Here is a 15,428-nt window from a genome sequence, read left to right on the forward strand (position 1 = left end):
GGTGAAAGTTGTGCTTCTCCCTGTTACCACAAGGGGGTGGGCAGAGCTTTTCCTAGGAGTGACTTTTAGGGCTGAGGAAGGGGTATTTCTAGCCCCAAAGAGAATCACCCCACCAGCCGCCACCACCACCACAAGTTTGAGCAGCCAGAGAGCAAGGAGAGGGCAGTGTGGAATGGGAGGGTTTTTCCTCAAGGACTAAACACTACGGAGGCTCTCCGGGAAGCAAGGCAGGTTTAAGATTCCCTTGAAGAGTCATATTCCACTTCGGCTGGGGCCCTTCTGCAGTACCAAGGGGCAGATTTCCAGGTGGTGACACTACAAGAAATGCTACTTGTATTTTTAGTGCAACAGCACCACACTGGGGGGAAGCAGGAGCCAAGGAAGATACAACTATACGTGATTTTAAATTGCTTTGCTCCCTGGTGTTCAAAGCACCCCAGCACCACAGTCAATGCTATACGCAGAAGTTCTTGGGCAGATAATATTACTCCATTTTACAAGAAGGAACCTGGGTCAGAGAATACTGTCCTTCCAACATCTTCATGGCTTACAGGCACAGTGGCAGTGGCTTGATAACCCAGTGTAGCTTGGATTCCCTTTCTTCTGCTCCTCTCCTACCTGAACTAAGCATCTCCTGGCCTTTCTTTTCCTGTGAAATCCAAATGAAGACAGACTGGGGTTTGGACCCTTTGCAACCTAGCTGAAGATTATGACCTTGAATCTTGTACTTTCTTCCTTCTGCCCAAAAGCAAAGGCGTGGGGTCTGTCATATAGGCCTGGGTTCTGCAACCTATTGGCTGCTGTGAGTTGAACTTTGGTACCTCATAAAGGGTCCCCAAAGTCCTAACTTCTAGCATCTCTGAATGTACCTTATTTGGAGATGGGCTTCTTGACAAAGGAATCAAGTTAGAGTGAATTCATTAGGGGGGAACCTACTCCAACAGGACTGGTGCCCTTATTAAATGGGAAAAATGGGAGACAAACAGAGTGTCTTCACATCTTTCAAGGCCTAAAGTTACGAGCCAAGGAACTTTTAGAAGCTTAAAGAGAAGCCTGAAGGGGTGTCTGTGTAGCATATTTACAAAAAGCATGATCCTGTTAATGCCTTGATGGTTGACTTCTGGCCTCCAAAGCTGTGAAAGAACAAATTCCTGCTGTTAAACACTCAGTTTATAGCACTGTAGGGCTATCCCAAGAGGCAAATATGCTACTAGCTATGTGAGCTGTGTGACATCTCCGTTCCTCTACATTCACCCCTATAAAATGGGGATAATAATGTACTCTCTCACACAGAATTTGTAGGATATAAAGTATGAAACCAAAGAATCTGTGTAAAATGCTAAGCATGGGGTTTGGTATGGAGTCAGCTCCCACTACATGGGTAACTGATACAGTGCCTGAAATAGCAGAGCCCTACACTTTCCCTGTGGTCACACACACACACACAACCTCAAGGAAAGGTCCAGCTGGGTGGACCTTTTCATTCCCCTTCAGACAGTCTAGGAGGAGCCAGGCTCAGAGGTGTATTTTTGCAGTCCCAACTACTCAAGAAGCTAAAATAGAAGGATAGCATGATCTCAGGAGCTGTGGACCAAAGGTGGCCCCTCTCCAAAAAAAAAGAGGAAAAGAGAACAAATCTTTTACTCCATTAGAACAACCTGCCCCCAAATCTACCTTTGTCTAATAAGTAATGATATTTTTAAAAGCTTTGATGTTGAAACATCATGCAGGTTTTGCATAGCTTGGGTCAGCCATCAACAAGTAGATGCCACGGTCACGGGTTTGTTTCCTGTAACTGTTAGGGTGCAATATGAGGCCAGAAAAAAAGAAAAACACCACTGACCTGAAGAACAGTGGGGGATACGACAGTGTTTGAGATTTGCAGTTGCAAACAGTAGGATCCACTGTGGTTAGTTCAATTAGAAAATTAATATAATTGTCTAGAAAAGCACTTGCTTGGCATGTGGGACCTCTGAGGTCTATTCACAGTAATGCAGATGAAGGAGGAAAAAGAGGAAGAGGAGGAGGAGGAGGAGAAAAAAGGAGGAGAAAGAGAAAGAAGAGAGGAGGGAAAGAAGGAAGAAAGAAAGAAAGAAAGAAAGAAAGAAAGAAGAAAGAAAGAAAGAAAGAAAAAGAAAAGAAAAGAAAAGAAAAGAAAAGAAAAGAAAAGAAAAGAAAAGAAAAGAAAGAAAATCTAAAGTGTACTTGAACGTAAGGCCAGAAAACAGAGACAAGAACAACGCCCCCCATCACAGGAGTTGCAGGAGCTCTTTCACGGACGCTCCCTTGGCACCACAGCTCAGTATGGCTGATGCTCAGAAGCGGACGCAGAAAGCCCAAGGAGGGCTTGGCTGGAGGCGGAGGGTGAGGATGAGATGGTGAGGTCAGGTCCAGTATCCTGGCTTTGTACCCCTGCCCTGTAGTTGGTCCTGTGCAGATGAAATGGGCTCACTCATTCATTCATTCTACAAGCATCTACAGACTGTCTTGCACAGTCTACAGACTGTGCCAGGAATGGTGCTAAGTATGGGGGCAGCACAGTGACAAAAGCAAAGGCACACAGAACATTGGATAAGACAGCCTAAAATAAGTGAAGCTTGGGGATAGAAAGGAGGCAGAGTCTGCTGGGAAGGACGGGATGAGAAGGCAGCAGAGAAGGGGGTGAACTTGTCAGAGAAGAGAACAGCCCAGCCCTGGTGGGCCGAGAGTCCAGCACCTCACACCGGCACCGCTGGCATCTCTGCCACAGAAAGAAACTTTCCAATTGTCATTGCTGGTGCCTTTACCTGATCCCTGCACCCTTGAAAGATCCTAGGCCACCCCAGCAATGAGCAACTGTGCTCACCCTAGCAGCCAAGGGACAGAGAAATAGGAAGTGAGTTCCCCAAGTGCAGGTAGAGAAGGCTCAGGAGCATTGCAGGCCCACTGTGCAGACTGCCTGCCTCAGTGTTCCCATCTCAGAAAAGAATCAGGTGGGGAGGCTCAGATTATGCGATGGGAGCCAGTTGCAGTGACCTTGTGCTAATTGCTGAGGCGTGTGTGCTCAGTGCATTTCATGGAACAGACTGCTTGCTACCTGCCTCCTCCAAAGGCAGACAGCTTCAGCGTCAGGGTCCCTGTGCAGATGGAAGGTGTGGGGGCTGCCCAATGCCACTCCTCCTCTAGGGCTTCTTTCCCACTGCTCTCAGTCCTCAGCTGTCCCCATCTGGTCCTCCTCCTTCAGAAAGCAACTCTGCTCTCCTCGTACACTTTTCCAAGGTCTGGCAGAGCCCAGAGCTGTTGCTGAAGGAAAGCCTGGTCTCCTCCTTGGGGATGTATGTAAGGAGCCTCCAGGCAGCAGGCAGGAGCAGGCCTGCAGCTTGCCGTCACCTGAGAGAAGGGCCACACAGCACTCTCTACACAAGAAGCCACAGAAACAACCCACGTGCTCAGCAATAAAGAACAGGCGGATGGGGTGGGGGAGTGTGAAACTCACATTTGACAGCCTGGTTTCTAGGACACGTCATTATTACTGTTAGGTGTGACAAGTAGCTGGTGAAAATGTGGAAAAGCTGTGTATTCCCACTGATGTGTCGTGGCTAATTGGGATGATGCATAAAAATCTGAAATTTAAAACTCCAAGAAGAAAAAGAGGAAGATGAATGGTATTCTTTATATGTTAGTAATGGTTTAAGCTGGCTACATCAAGATTTAATATAGTATTCTCTTTACATTGCACATCTTTACAACCTCCCACTAAAAAAAAAAGAAAAAAGAAAAAAAGAACTTGAAAGACCTGAGCTGTCACAGAGGAGAAAATATATCAGTTTGTTAACTGCAGCTACCTTGTAGGCATCAGCACAGGGGAATGTTGGAGAGTCTCAACCTTCTTTTTACATTTTACATCATTTTACTGGTTATAAGAATGTATTCCTTTTGAAATTAAAAAAAATATTTACAGAATATACTACAATTTTTGTAAAATTTTTTTTGTTTTTGAGACAGGGTCTCACTATGTAGTGCAGACTGGGCTTAAACTCACAGTGATCTGGCCTCGAACTCACAGGGATCCCCCTGCCTCAGCCTCCTGAGTTCTGGGGTTACAAGCATGTGCCACCACACCCAGCAGTTTTTATAATTAATAAGCAGTATTCTAGAGCTGAACATAGTGGTGCATACTGTAATCACAGCATTGTGGGAAGCTGAGGCAAGAGACTCACAAGTTCAAATCCAGCCTAGGAAACTCAGTGAGACCCTGAGTCAGGGTAAAAAATAAAAAGGATCTAAGATGTAGCTTATCGTAAAAGCCCTAGGTTCAGTACCCAGTACTACAAGCCAATACATATATAAATAATGCGTAATTAAATAAATAACATTCTAGAAGAATATTTGTAGCCATTGGACAGCTGTAAAGACAAGAATTATGCAAACAGAGTGTGGCTGTCAATTCTTGGTAGCAGCAGCCTCGCTTTGAAGTGAAACCTGATAGGGCCATGGGTGTGGCAGCCAGGGCCCATCTCAGCATTCTCACTGGCCCCGCCCCACCTCTCCCCGCTCCACCCTCGCCCACCCCCTTGCCTGTTGCTCAAGAAGCATGATAGAAACCTCTGGACTGCATGCTCTCCCAGGTCTCAGCGGTGTCCATGAGTGGCTGTGTGACCTAGGCAGAACAATGAACCACTCTAGGCCAGCTGTCTAATCAGACACCAGCTGCAAGCTGCAGGAGTGACTCATACTACTAAATGATCGGGAATAAAAACACTGCTTCTGCCACCGGCTTCCACTTTGATGATTATAATGATTCACAGAACTCAAGAAGGCACTGTATCTACAGTTACTGTCATAAAGAACACAACTCAGGATGCTCTCAAGTGAAGAGGTGTGTGGGATGGAGCGGGGCGGCATCCACACTGGGTGTGCCCTCCTCCCAGAACATCAATATGTTCACCAGCCTCGAAGTGCTCCAAACCCACCATTTATTGGTTACACTGAGGTTTCATTGTGAGGGCAGGATAATTCAACCATTGGCCACTGGCGATTCAACTCTGCCCCAGGAGCCCACTGACTTCCCTGGAAAAGTCTAGGTCTCCAATCACCTGATTGCTTTCTCTAGTATTGATATAGGGGAACAAATTTCCGACCTACCATAGTCCAGAATGAATTCATGTTCTCTAAAATCAAAGAATGAATTTTAGGAACAACGGAGGTTAAGAGCAGAAATATTTATTGAGTGGATCCCAAGTGGGTTGCCGAACAGTGTGTATTTTCTTGGGATTTTTACAGAGTAAACCCATGAGGTGAGGCAGGTCTAAAGTGGGAAAAACTGGGAACTCAAAAGGCAGATGGGCACCAGGTGGGACTATGGTCAACCAAAAGTTTGATGGTTTAGGTAAAATTGACCAAAATCAGGGACAAATGGGGAAGCAGTCACATAGCAAGTAAGCATTCTTTATGGATCAACAACTCTTTCTGTAGGGTTTTGGGATGGTGACTCCTGGCTTCTCAAAGTGATCCATATCTGACCCTAAGGGTGTGATTGCATTTGTTTGGCTTTCTGTCTTGAGATCTGGCCCAGAGCAAGAGATGTGTATCTCCAATGTCAGGAGACATTTGGCCCTCTGTGCTGGCTTGCTTGAGGGCTTAGCCTGTCTGGCCACTACCTATAATATTTCTAACTGGCTCAGCTGCCTGTAACGGTATCAGCCCCTGCCTTCAGTTATGTCATTACACACGCACAACAGGAAATGCCTAGAGTTTCCTTATGCTTCATTTCAGAGATGGAGTACAAGGGTCAAATATTTTTTTTTTTATTGTACTGTAGCAGGGTAAAGGATGTACCTGCAGACACTCAACAGGAAGCTAAAAGTAAAAAATAAAATAGATGGTATCTTTGCCTACCTGTCTCCTTAATTACCATAAAACTTGTAGTATCTCCCTGCTCAGGTCTGCATAAAGGCATGTTAATCACTTGCATGTACCTGTATGACAAGGTTTATTAGCCTTAAACTTACGTGGCCTATCTCATCCCCTTAGAAGACAGAAGACACCAAATGAAAGTGACCAAGATAATTTTCAAGATTTGCACTGGCATCTTTTCGCCAGCTTTTACAATGTTCAGTTCTAGACCCTCAGCCTACCAATCTCTAGTCTTTGTTTTAAACCTGAGGTGGCAGGCTAAGTAGAGGCTAACAGGCCTCCCGCTAATGAGGTCACCCACAAAGCAGGAACCCTCGCTCCACGCCTTGTTCCTCTAACCAGGAGGCTGCATCTCAGGACAGAAAATCCCTTCTCTGTGAAGAGATGATGTTTCCTCCACGATTTCACAGAACCAACTCAGAGTCATCAACAAGACTACACCACCAGCTGCAAACTCCCCAACCGTGGTTTTGTTCCCCTTTCCTATAAAACCACAAAACCCCTCAGTCACATCCTGACCCCCTTTCTCAGGGCTTCGCAGCATAGCTGTGCCGGCTGAAGCTCCTTTCCTGTCCTCCACCTTTGCTCATCCTCGTGACTGCTGTTACAGTCGGCTGAAGCTGTCTGGGGACTTCCAAACCAGGGACTTTTGCCTGAATACAAATTTCATGTCTGCAAAGTCACAGTGTTTATCAGATCAACCCTCCGTGCTTAGGAATGTTGTGGAGGGTTTTTAAGACTCAAGAATGTAGAGGGCTCCGGGCAGTAGATGTTCAATAACACACATTCCATCATCCCTGTCATACCTAGGTTCCCCGGGGAAAGTTTAAGTCTGATCTCAGGTCTGAGAGAAGGACCCCCATTTATCCACAGGCCAGAAATAGAGAAGAAAACCAGAGGAGTAGATGAAATCCCAAACCCACCCGCACCTTTCTTGAGTCCTTAGTACATTCAAACAACTGAGACACCATCTCCTTTCTCTACCTGGTCCCTCTGAGCCGCCAGTGAGCCAGCCACAGACAGAAGGAGTGCTGTTCCTGCTGTGGAAAGCGAGGCCCCAGGGCAAGGCACCAACAGCCTGAGCCAGCTCTGCCTCACTGTAGAGGCAAGCTCACAGATGGCCATCCCAAGAGGACAGGCTCCGGGCTCCCCTGAGCCCAGCATGCCCTGACCTGAAGAAGCTGCCATTCGCCGAGGAGACCACGCGGGGGCAGCACACTCTCTCCCAAGCCTTCTTTTCCTCCACCTAAAGATTCAGATCATACCCTGAGTCCAGATCACACAGAGCCTTGACCCCTCCTCAAAAGCGCCAGAAAAGCTCACTTTGCTCCAGTATCCAGACTTCTCAGAGCTGCCTGGGAGCAACAAACTGAAAGCATCTGCTCCCCCTCCTTGCCCCATTGCTCTGGGCTGGACCACATTACCCAGCTGCAAACCTGACGGCTTTCTGAGATGGTGGGGTGGGGTGGTCAGACTGGGCTGGGCTGGGGCTGTGGCGCACCTTGGGCTGTACAGCCCGCTCTTCTCGGTTTGAAACGCCGCTTCCCGGAAGAAACGACAACATGGCAGGGCCACCACTACTGGCCTGTGCGTTTTCCTCCACCCTAAAAGGGGAATGACACCGCCACGTGGGCTATGGTGGGATCCAAGCAAAAAACCATTATCAAACTGCTTCCCTAATTGTAGAGGACACTATAAGTGTTACTTATCAGGGTTTAATTTTTTAATTTTCTCTTTTTTTTTTTTTTTTTTTGAAGAAAGGAAAATTTTGGAGCCACAATAATGAGCGAAGTATACCGGATTTCTGACAAAACCTGTACTACTATGTTTCTTTTAAAAATTGGTTTGGATTTTATTTCAGTTCTTTTCAGTGCTAAAAATCTCTTGGAGGCCTCTGACTACGTTGGGCCACTGTGAGTATTGAGGGACACTTACAGTTCTTAAAATCCCTGTTGCTTTACAGAGAAGGGCTACAAAACGTGCTCTCAAGAGCTTCGGAAGAGGGCTGAAGTGTAGCTCAGTGGTAGAGCTGTGGTTAGCATGCTCAAGGCCCTGGGTTTAATCCTAGCATAAAATACAGGAGTTACATATATACTCATGTTCAATAATATATTCATATACGTCTCCTTATACGGCATTTGTCAGGAACATCGACAAAGTGCTCAGCCATGCTGTTTTGCTTTCTCAGAGATAGACTTTCTACCTGTCAGCCTGGGGATCCAAGCAGACGGGTTCATACAGTGCAATTACTCCATTAAAACCTCCTAAAATCAAAGCATTTTATTATTTTAAATTAAATAAGTCAAATTGAATTCTTAAAAAAAAAAATTCCCACTCAAATTCTTAGTACCACAGCAGAGATCTGTGGTCGTGCCATTCCCGATGCTCAACGTTTGAACCGACTGATCTCCAAACCTTTAGAGAAACTCAGTGAAAATACGAAAAGCCCCACCTAGAAGCAGCCAAGCATGGCACTGAGCCTTTGAAAACTTTGTCAGGGAGCAGAGCCTGGGCTGTCTGTCACAGCACGGAGACGCCGCCCACATCCTTCCCTTCTCTCTCCAGCTCCTCAGCCCTGGCTACACAGAAGGGCACAGAAGCAAAGATCAGACTGCAGTGTGGGGCTGCAGGTGAGGATGACAACCCTGGGTACAGTGAGCAGGAAATGAGTGAGAAAATCCTGACACCAGCTGGAGAGAAGACACAGACAGGGCAGCGCTGCCCATGCTGAGGAGCAGCTCAGGGAGCTGTGCACGTACCACAGCCAGCGCTTCTCCGTGGGGTTCAGTGTAGCTTTACCTTCTAAAGTAAGTGTGACTCTTCATATGAAGCCATAAACCCATAATTTCAAAATGTTAAAAGGAAAGCAATATACAAAGACTTATTTATCTCTTCTGACATATTGAGACAAACAGCTAAGAGGCTCTGGATCTGAACAAGTAAAATGGACAGCACCTCCCTTGGGGTGCTTGGTCCAGCCCATTCATCTTGCAGATGAGGAAACTGAGGCCCAAAGGGAATGCTCAAGGTGTCCTAGACTCATCTGCCCTAGCTGAGACTGAGACTAGTATTCCAGCCAGGGCAGGCGTCCTGACTTAAGGGACAGCTCGGTTGCCCCCCACCCAGCTTCTCTAAGATGAGAGTCCAGTTCTTCTGAGTTTGTACTTCCTGCTCCAAGAAATGAAAATGAAAGTATTCCTCTCCGACCATGTTGTTAGGGCCTGCAGCTTTAACTCCCTGTCACTGAGCCCCTGCGCCCCTGCATCTGCTTCGCCCTCTGCGTGGTGAGCGTGGTGAGCATGTCAGGCTGGGGAAAGACCTCAAGTGAGTGGAGGGGTTGGGAAAGGGGAGCCCTGGGAACAGCAGCCCAGGGGCGGGGCCTGCCTCCCACCGGCCTCCTGGTCACTTCCATCTCAGGGGAGCTCTCACGTAGAAGGAGGATGGGGCCTCCCAAGGGTCACCATCCATTCCAGGCGAGTATTGGGGCCAAACTTCCAAGATGTCTGTTTGGCTTAAGTACTCACCAAATGTTAATTGTAAATATAACACATATTTTGTTTTAAAGCAAAAGCTTTCCTTGACAAGTGGAAATGTGGGCTGTGGATGGTGGCAGTGGATACTTGTAACCAGGCACTTAGGCAGAAAAACTGCCCTTTGGAAATCAGCCTAGGCTACCTAGGGTGTTTGAACCAAGCCTCGGCCACCCAATAAAACCCTGTCTCAACAAAATAATAAAATTGCTAAAGGTCCTGTCTTTTTTACAGCATGAGATTCCTATTCTACAGAGGTATCCTTTGTTAGGATACTTACAAGAAAAATAAATTCTTTTTCAATGTATTTTACTAGTATAGATTTTATAAAATAGAGTTTCAATGTGTATTTCATACATGCATATAAGGTATTTTGATCATGTCTGTTCCCCATTATCCTCCTCGATAACCCTTCCCACCTCCTCCATCTCACTGTCTAATAAGCTCCCTCTGTTAGTCTCATGTTTGCCCTAATATTTGGAATCTAAAAATGACGACGAAATAATTCTTTAACTCCTTTTGAAATGAAGTTACATTCTCACAGTTGGGACTTAGGGACCCTATGGGTGGACCATGGGATCCCCCCATGTGATTGTAATCTGTCAGCAAGGCTGAATGTAGCTTCCAGGAGGCAACAGCTAATGGAAAGTTTCTTGTTTGCTTCCTGAAGTGGCCCCTTCCTTCTACTGAGATTGAGCTTTCCCAGTATACCCAGCATAGCCATGTCCTGTCCACTGAGGACTCACAGGAGGGTAAGGTGGGGATGTGTTGATCCACCTGCTTATTTCTCTGAAAGATGCTGGCAGTTATGGCTGTGTCTAGATGTCCCCCCAGAGCCACATGCAGTCATAGGAGGGGCTTTTCAGAGGTGACTGGATCTAGAGTGTGGGATGCTGGGGTAAGAGTGTGATACTAAATTAGTCCACTAATTGGTCTGGCACAGTTCTGGGTGTGAGTGCTAAGGGTGGGTAGCAGGATGGATACAAGGGACAGAGAGCGGGCGGCTGCCGTCACTTGCTGCTTCTTCCCTACTTCCTACTTTGCTCGTGCTGCCTGCCGTGGGCTGCTTCTCCTCTGTGATGCCCTTGTGCCATGGCACCTTGCCTCAGAGGCTCTACAAACAACAAGATAAGTAAACCTTTCCTTTACTCTGAGTGTCGCATATTTTGTCTCAGCAATGAGAAAAGTAACTAAGACACTGACCTGATCAAGGAAGATGGACTGGGGAGGACGGCCACTTCACCCTGCCCCAGACTCAAATGAGGCTGCTTCCTCACGAGCAATGCAGGCTGTATCGAGGTGACTTTCCTAAATTAAATTGGCTTTCAGATCAGTTAGTGAGTCTGGCCAAGACTGTGCGTGTATCTTCACAAAAGCAGGCAGGTGATGACTGATTAACATAGTTTAGCGTCAACGGCCATGAATAAGCTATGAGATAACATTCCATGAGGTCTACATGACTCCAGAGGAAATTCCTCCCCAAAACTGGCTACAAAGCTGGTTACTTGTTAACTGTAACCTAAATCTGGCTGCTCCTGTCCCTCTTGCAGGAATGATTTGTCTCCTCTGTTATAGGCCTTGCCTACCACATCCAGCCACAATCCCCTTGCCATTTTCCTCAGTGAATGAATACCACGGTTCTGGGTGACTCATGGCCCTTCGTTCCCCAACAACAATTGGTGGGTGCCCCCAGATCCCTGCCTGCACCTCTGTTTCATCTTTTGCTTTTTCTTCCCACCATATGTCATAACCCTGGGCAGGAGATCAGGACTCATGGCAGGGGTCCCTGATAACTGGCACCATGGAAGGAATCTCCAGTAATGGAAGTATCAAAATGGTGTTAGTTGTATCTCATAATGTGCTAACCAGTCCAGATGTGAAAGTATTTAAATTTTCTAGTGGATGGGGGGACTGGGACCTGAACCCAGCTCTTACTGGACCATATTTTCAGTCTATTTCTTATTTTGAAACAGGGTCTCACTAAGTCACTAAATTATCCAGGATGGGTTTAAACTTGCAATCCTTAGGCCTCAGTCTCTCAGCAGGCTGGTTACAGCAAGTGTCACTATCCCAGGTCAAGGGTATTTAAAATAAGACTCAGCCAATGACATTTGTTCATTAAATAATTCTAAAATGTTCTCTCTCTCTGTCTCTGTCTCTGACTCTCTCTCTGTTTCTCTCTCTCTCTGTCTCTCTCTGTCTCTCTCTGTCTCTCTCTGTCTCTCTCTCTCTTTCTCTGTCTGTTTCTCTCTCTCTCTCTCTCTCTCTCTCTCTCTCTCTCGCTGTGCTGGGGATTCAACTCAGGGCCACTCATATAGTAGGCAACTGCTCTACATTTAGCTCTATCTGTACCACTTCTTGTCTATTTTGAGACACAATCTCTCTGCCTGACCCAGGCTAGCCTGGAATCCTCCCGCCTCAGTCTCCCAAGTGGTGGGAAGATAGTTGTGCATCACAATATCCAGAAAAATAAATACAAGTTTTTAAAATAAAAATCTTCTGAAACTTTATCAGAGATCCATACTCCAAATATCTTGGAGGTTAACATCTAATTCATTGTGCTGTGGTCTGCACATAGGTCCATACTATGTCTCTGCATAGGATTTGAATTTTTGCTCAACGAAATTTCCAGGCATCCCACCATGATGATGTGCACAGACTGACAGTGAAGCTTTATGACTTCACAGTAGCCATCAGTTTCCTGTTGGTGAGTGTTAGGTTCCTTTAGGGTTTTCCTTAATTACTTGTAACTTTAAACCAAGCTAAAATTAATGTCCTGATTCTGAATTATAAAAGCTTAGGGTATGGAATTGGATCTAGATTTGAGCCTCAGTTCCCAAGTTACAGGCTGATGATTTCTGCAAAATTACCATACTTCTCTGAGCCATTTTTTTCTTTTTTCTTTTTCTTTTTTATCTAGAGCACTTGTCAAATTTTAACAACATCTTAACATGTTAGGTGACTAAAAAAAGAAAATTGGACAAGCTCATAGCAGCTACAAAGCCTCATTTAGGTAGGAAACAGAATAGTTACATAAGAAACTAATTTTTTTTTTGTCTTTTTCCTTTTTATCGGTACCAGGGATCGAACTCATGACTGCCTGCTTGCAAGGCAGGCGCTTATGCCGCTGAGCTAAATCCCCAGCCCCCCTAATTGTTTTTCTTAAGAGCCAGACAATTATTTTCAGAAGTTCGTAAAAGTATCATGTCCATGTTGATTATTGAAGACCAACTCTCTCCACAGAAAAGGAACAATTACAATGCAAGTCCTAAGAATATGTGTGGGTTTAATATTGGAAACATGAGGTTTTGTCCCCCAACAGAACTGTCCATAGGGACAGTTACTATGACAACATGACATGCTGTCACCAGCACCCAGACATGATAAATTCAAATTTTAAAGAGACCCCATCCATGTATACAAATCTGCAAACAGAGATATATAGCATATAGGTTAGGCTTTTCTTTGGAACAAAGTGATTCTTTTGCTAATTATTATTTTAATGGTACAAATTTATAGAATCAGTGACTTTTCTACCTCCAACCTGCTGTGGCTCTCGAGGTGCTGTGAGTGGGTCCCCAGAGCCACTCTGCTGCCTCCACCTGCTCCCCGCTGCCTGCCTCCATCCCCCACGGTGCGCTCCGCCATCTGGGAAGTGGATGGTGGGTATCTGCAGCTCGGTTTTATCATCGGTGAAGTGGGGACAGAACCACCTTCTCCAAAAAGTATTTAAATAAAGCAGAGTGAAGCCAGTGCTGGAAAGAGGTGCTCAGAAAAAATAATTAGATGATAAAAAGGACACATAGGTGACACTCCTTGCTGTTCCTTACCCCTGTAGCCAACCCCAAGCAAAAACCTGTCCAGAAATCCCAACACTCCCTCCCTCCCCTGTGTCAGCGGCCTCTGCAAGGCCCCTGCAAATGCCACTTCCACAATGGAGGTTGTTGGGGCAATGCCAGCAATTTTGACACCACAGAGATGCGCTGGGGATCCCGAGACCTCCAGCACATCCTCTTCTAAGACAGGAAGACTCAGACGGATGATGGGATGACGGCTGGGTGAAGGTGCCTCTTGTTTGTACTGTTTAGTTTAACTTGATTATTTAAAATTAAGATGATTATTCATATGAAACAATAAACTCATTATTTCAAAATTAAAACAACAGACAAAGAGCTCTATTTTTTTCTCCTGGGATGCTGAGACAATTGATTGGGAGGCTCTGGATGGGAACCAGTAACAACAGAATAGAGAGCAGCTGCTTTTTCACCCTTAGGGACCACGCTGTCTGCCCTACTCATTTTACAAATGGGGAAACTGAGGCCCCTAGGGGTTGCTCACCAGTGAAGGTGTCTGAGAGTCAAGTCTGCACTAGCTAGGCTGGGGCTGGTGAATGCTGGCTAGGGGTGGGCTCAATAGCCCCCACCAGCTTCAAGGACAGTGGTCCCACCTCCACAAAGTCCAGACTGGCTCAATTTATACTTCTTTACTTCTTGTGGTTGTCTTTTTGAGATATGACTTTACTATGCAGTTCTGGCTGGCCTTGAACCCAATATGTAATCCAGACTGGCCTTCAACTCACAGTGATCCTCTTGCCTCAACCTCCCAAGCAAGATTCTCCTGCCTCAGCCTCCCAAGAACTGGGATTACAGGCATGCGCCACCATGCCTGGCATTCAGTTTATACTTCTTGCTACAAGAAATGAAAGAGAAGCCAAGCATAAAGTTAAAAAGTGAGTGAAATCTGGGGGTGATGGCACACACCTGTAATCCAGCACTGAAGAGACTGAGGCAGAAGATCACCTCAAGTTCAAGGTCAGTCTAGACTATACAGGGAGACCCTCCCAAACAAGTGAAAGAAGAGTCTTCTGTTGGTGCACACTTATAATCTCAGCAAGAGGGTTAAAAGTTTGAATTCCACCTGTGGATAGCAAGTGGCCGGGGAACTTAGCAAGACTTTGTCTCAAAATAAAGACTAAAAAGGACTGCAGATGTAGCTCAGTGTGAAGGCATTCTCTCTCTCTCTCTCTCTCTCTCTCTCTCTCTCTCTCTGTGTGTGTGTGTGTGTGTGTGTGTGTGGTTTAGTAAATCACTGAGTGTGACAACCACATCTAGATACAAAAGGAGTAAAAATGAGATTCAGCGAAAGAGATCAGCTTATTTGCTGACTTCTCAAGAATAGTGAAGATTTTTCATGTAAACATATTTTCCCACTTATATAATTATATTTCTCCAGTGTCATTTAAGTAACACTAAAATGATTTTTGTGGCTGATGCTGGTTAAACCCAGGGCCTCGCATATGGTCAGTAAGTGCTCCATCACCCTTACATCCACGGTCCTGTTTCATTTTCCACTGAAGACAAGGTGCCAGCTGCCCGCAGTGCAGACCCCTGCAGGTGCTATCTTGGCCAGCACATCTGCAATGCCCAGCACTGGAACACTTTATCCCTGGCGGTTTTCAGGAACACGAAGACCACAGTGGTCTGCCTGAGGCTGAAACCTCCAGTGAGGCCTCTTCCAGTACAGAAAGATGAGAGGTTGGGGGGAGCAAAAGGGGAGGGTTTATGAGGACGCTGCCAGGGATGCAGGTGATGCTGTTAACTGGGAATCGTCAGGAAATAAGGAAGATGTTGCTAAGAGACGGTGGGGATAAGGGTGCAGGAGGTGTGGAGAACAGGCCTGTGGCTGGTGTAGATATGGAGGTAAAGGGAATTAATATACATTATTCTAATGAGGACTTTAAAATAAGTGATGTTGGTTGCCAGGGTGAGACGACAATGTGACCTTTGCAGAGGCTGGTACTGCTGGCAGAGGTGACACATCACTGTGGCAGGGACCACACAGGTGACAGAGATATGAAGGCGCTCAGGATAGCACAGTTTGCAGGGGCTGAGTGGACTATCGGCTTGCTGGCTGTGTGACTAGACCACCAGTCCTGCAGCTAGGAGGACAGCTGGCTGTCTTCTCCATTAGAGACGAAGGCAAAGAGGAGCTGAATACCTGCAC

The sequence above is a fragment of the Cavia porcellus genome, unplaced genomic scaffold (genome assembly GCF_034190915.1).
Source record: "Cavia porcellus strain 051 isolate PalLab524CR breed Dunkin Hartley unplaced genomic scaffold, mCavPor4.1 scaffold_5, whole genome shotgun sequence".
Lineage (NCBI taxonomy): Eukaryota > Metazoa > Chordata > Mammalia > Rodentia > Caviidae > Cavia > Cavia porcellus.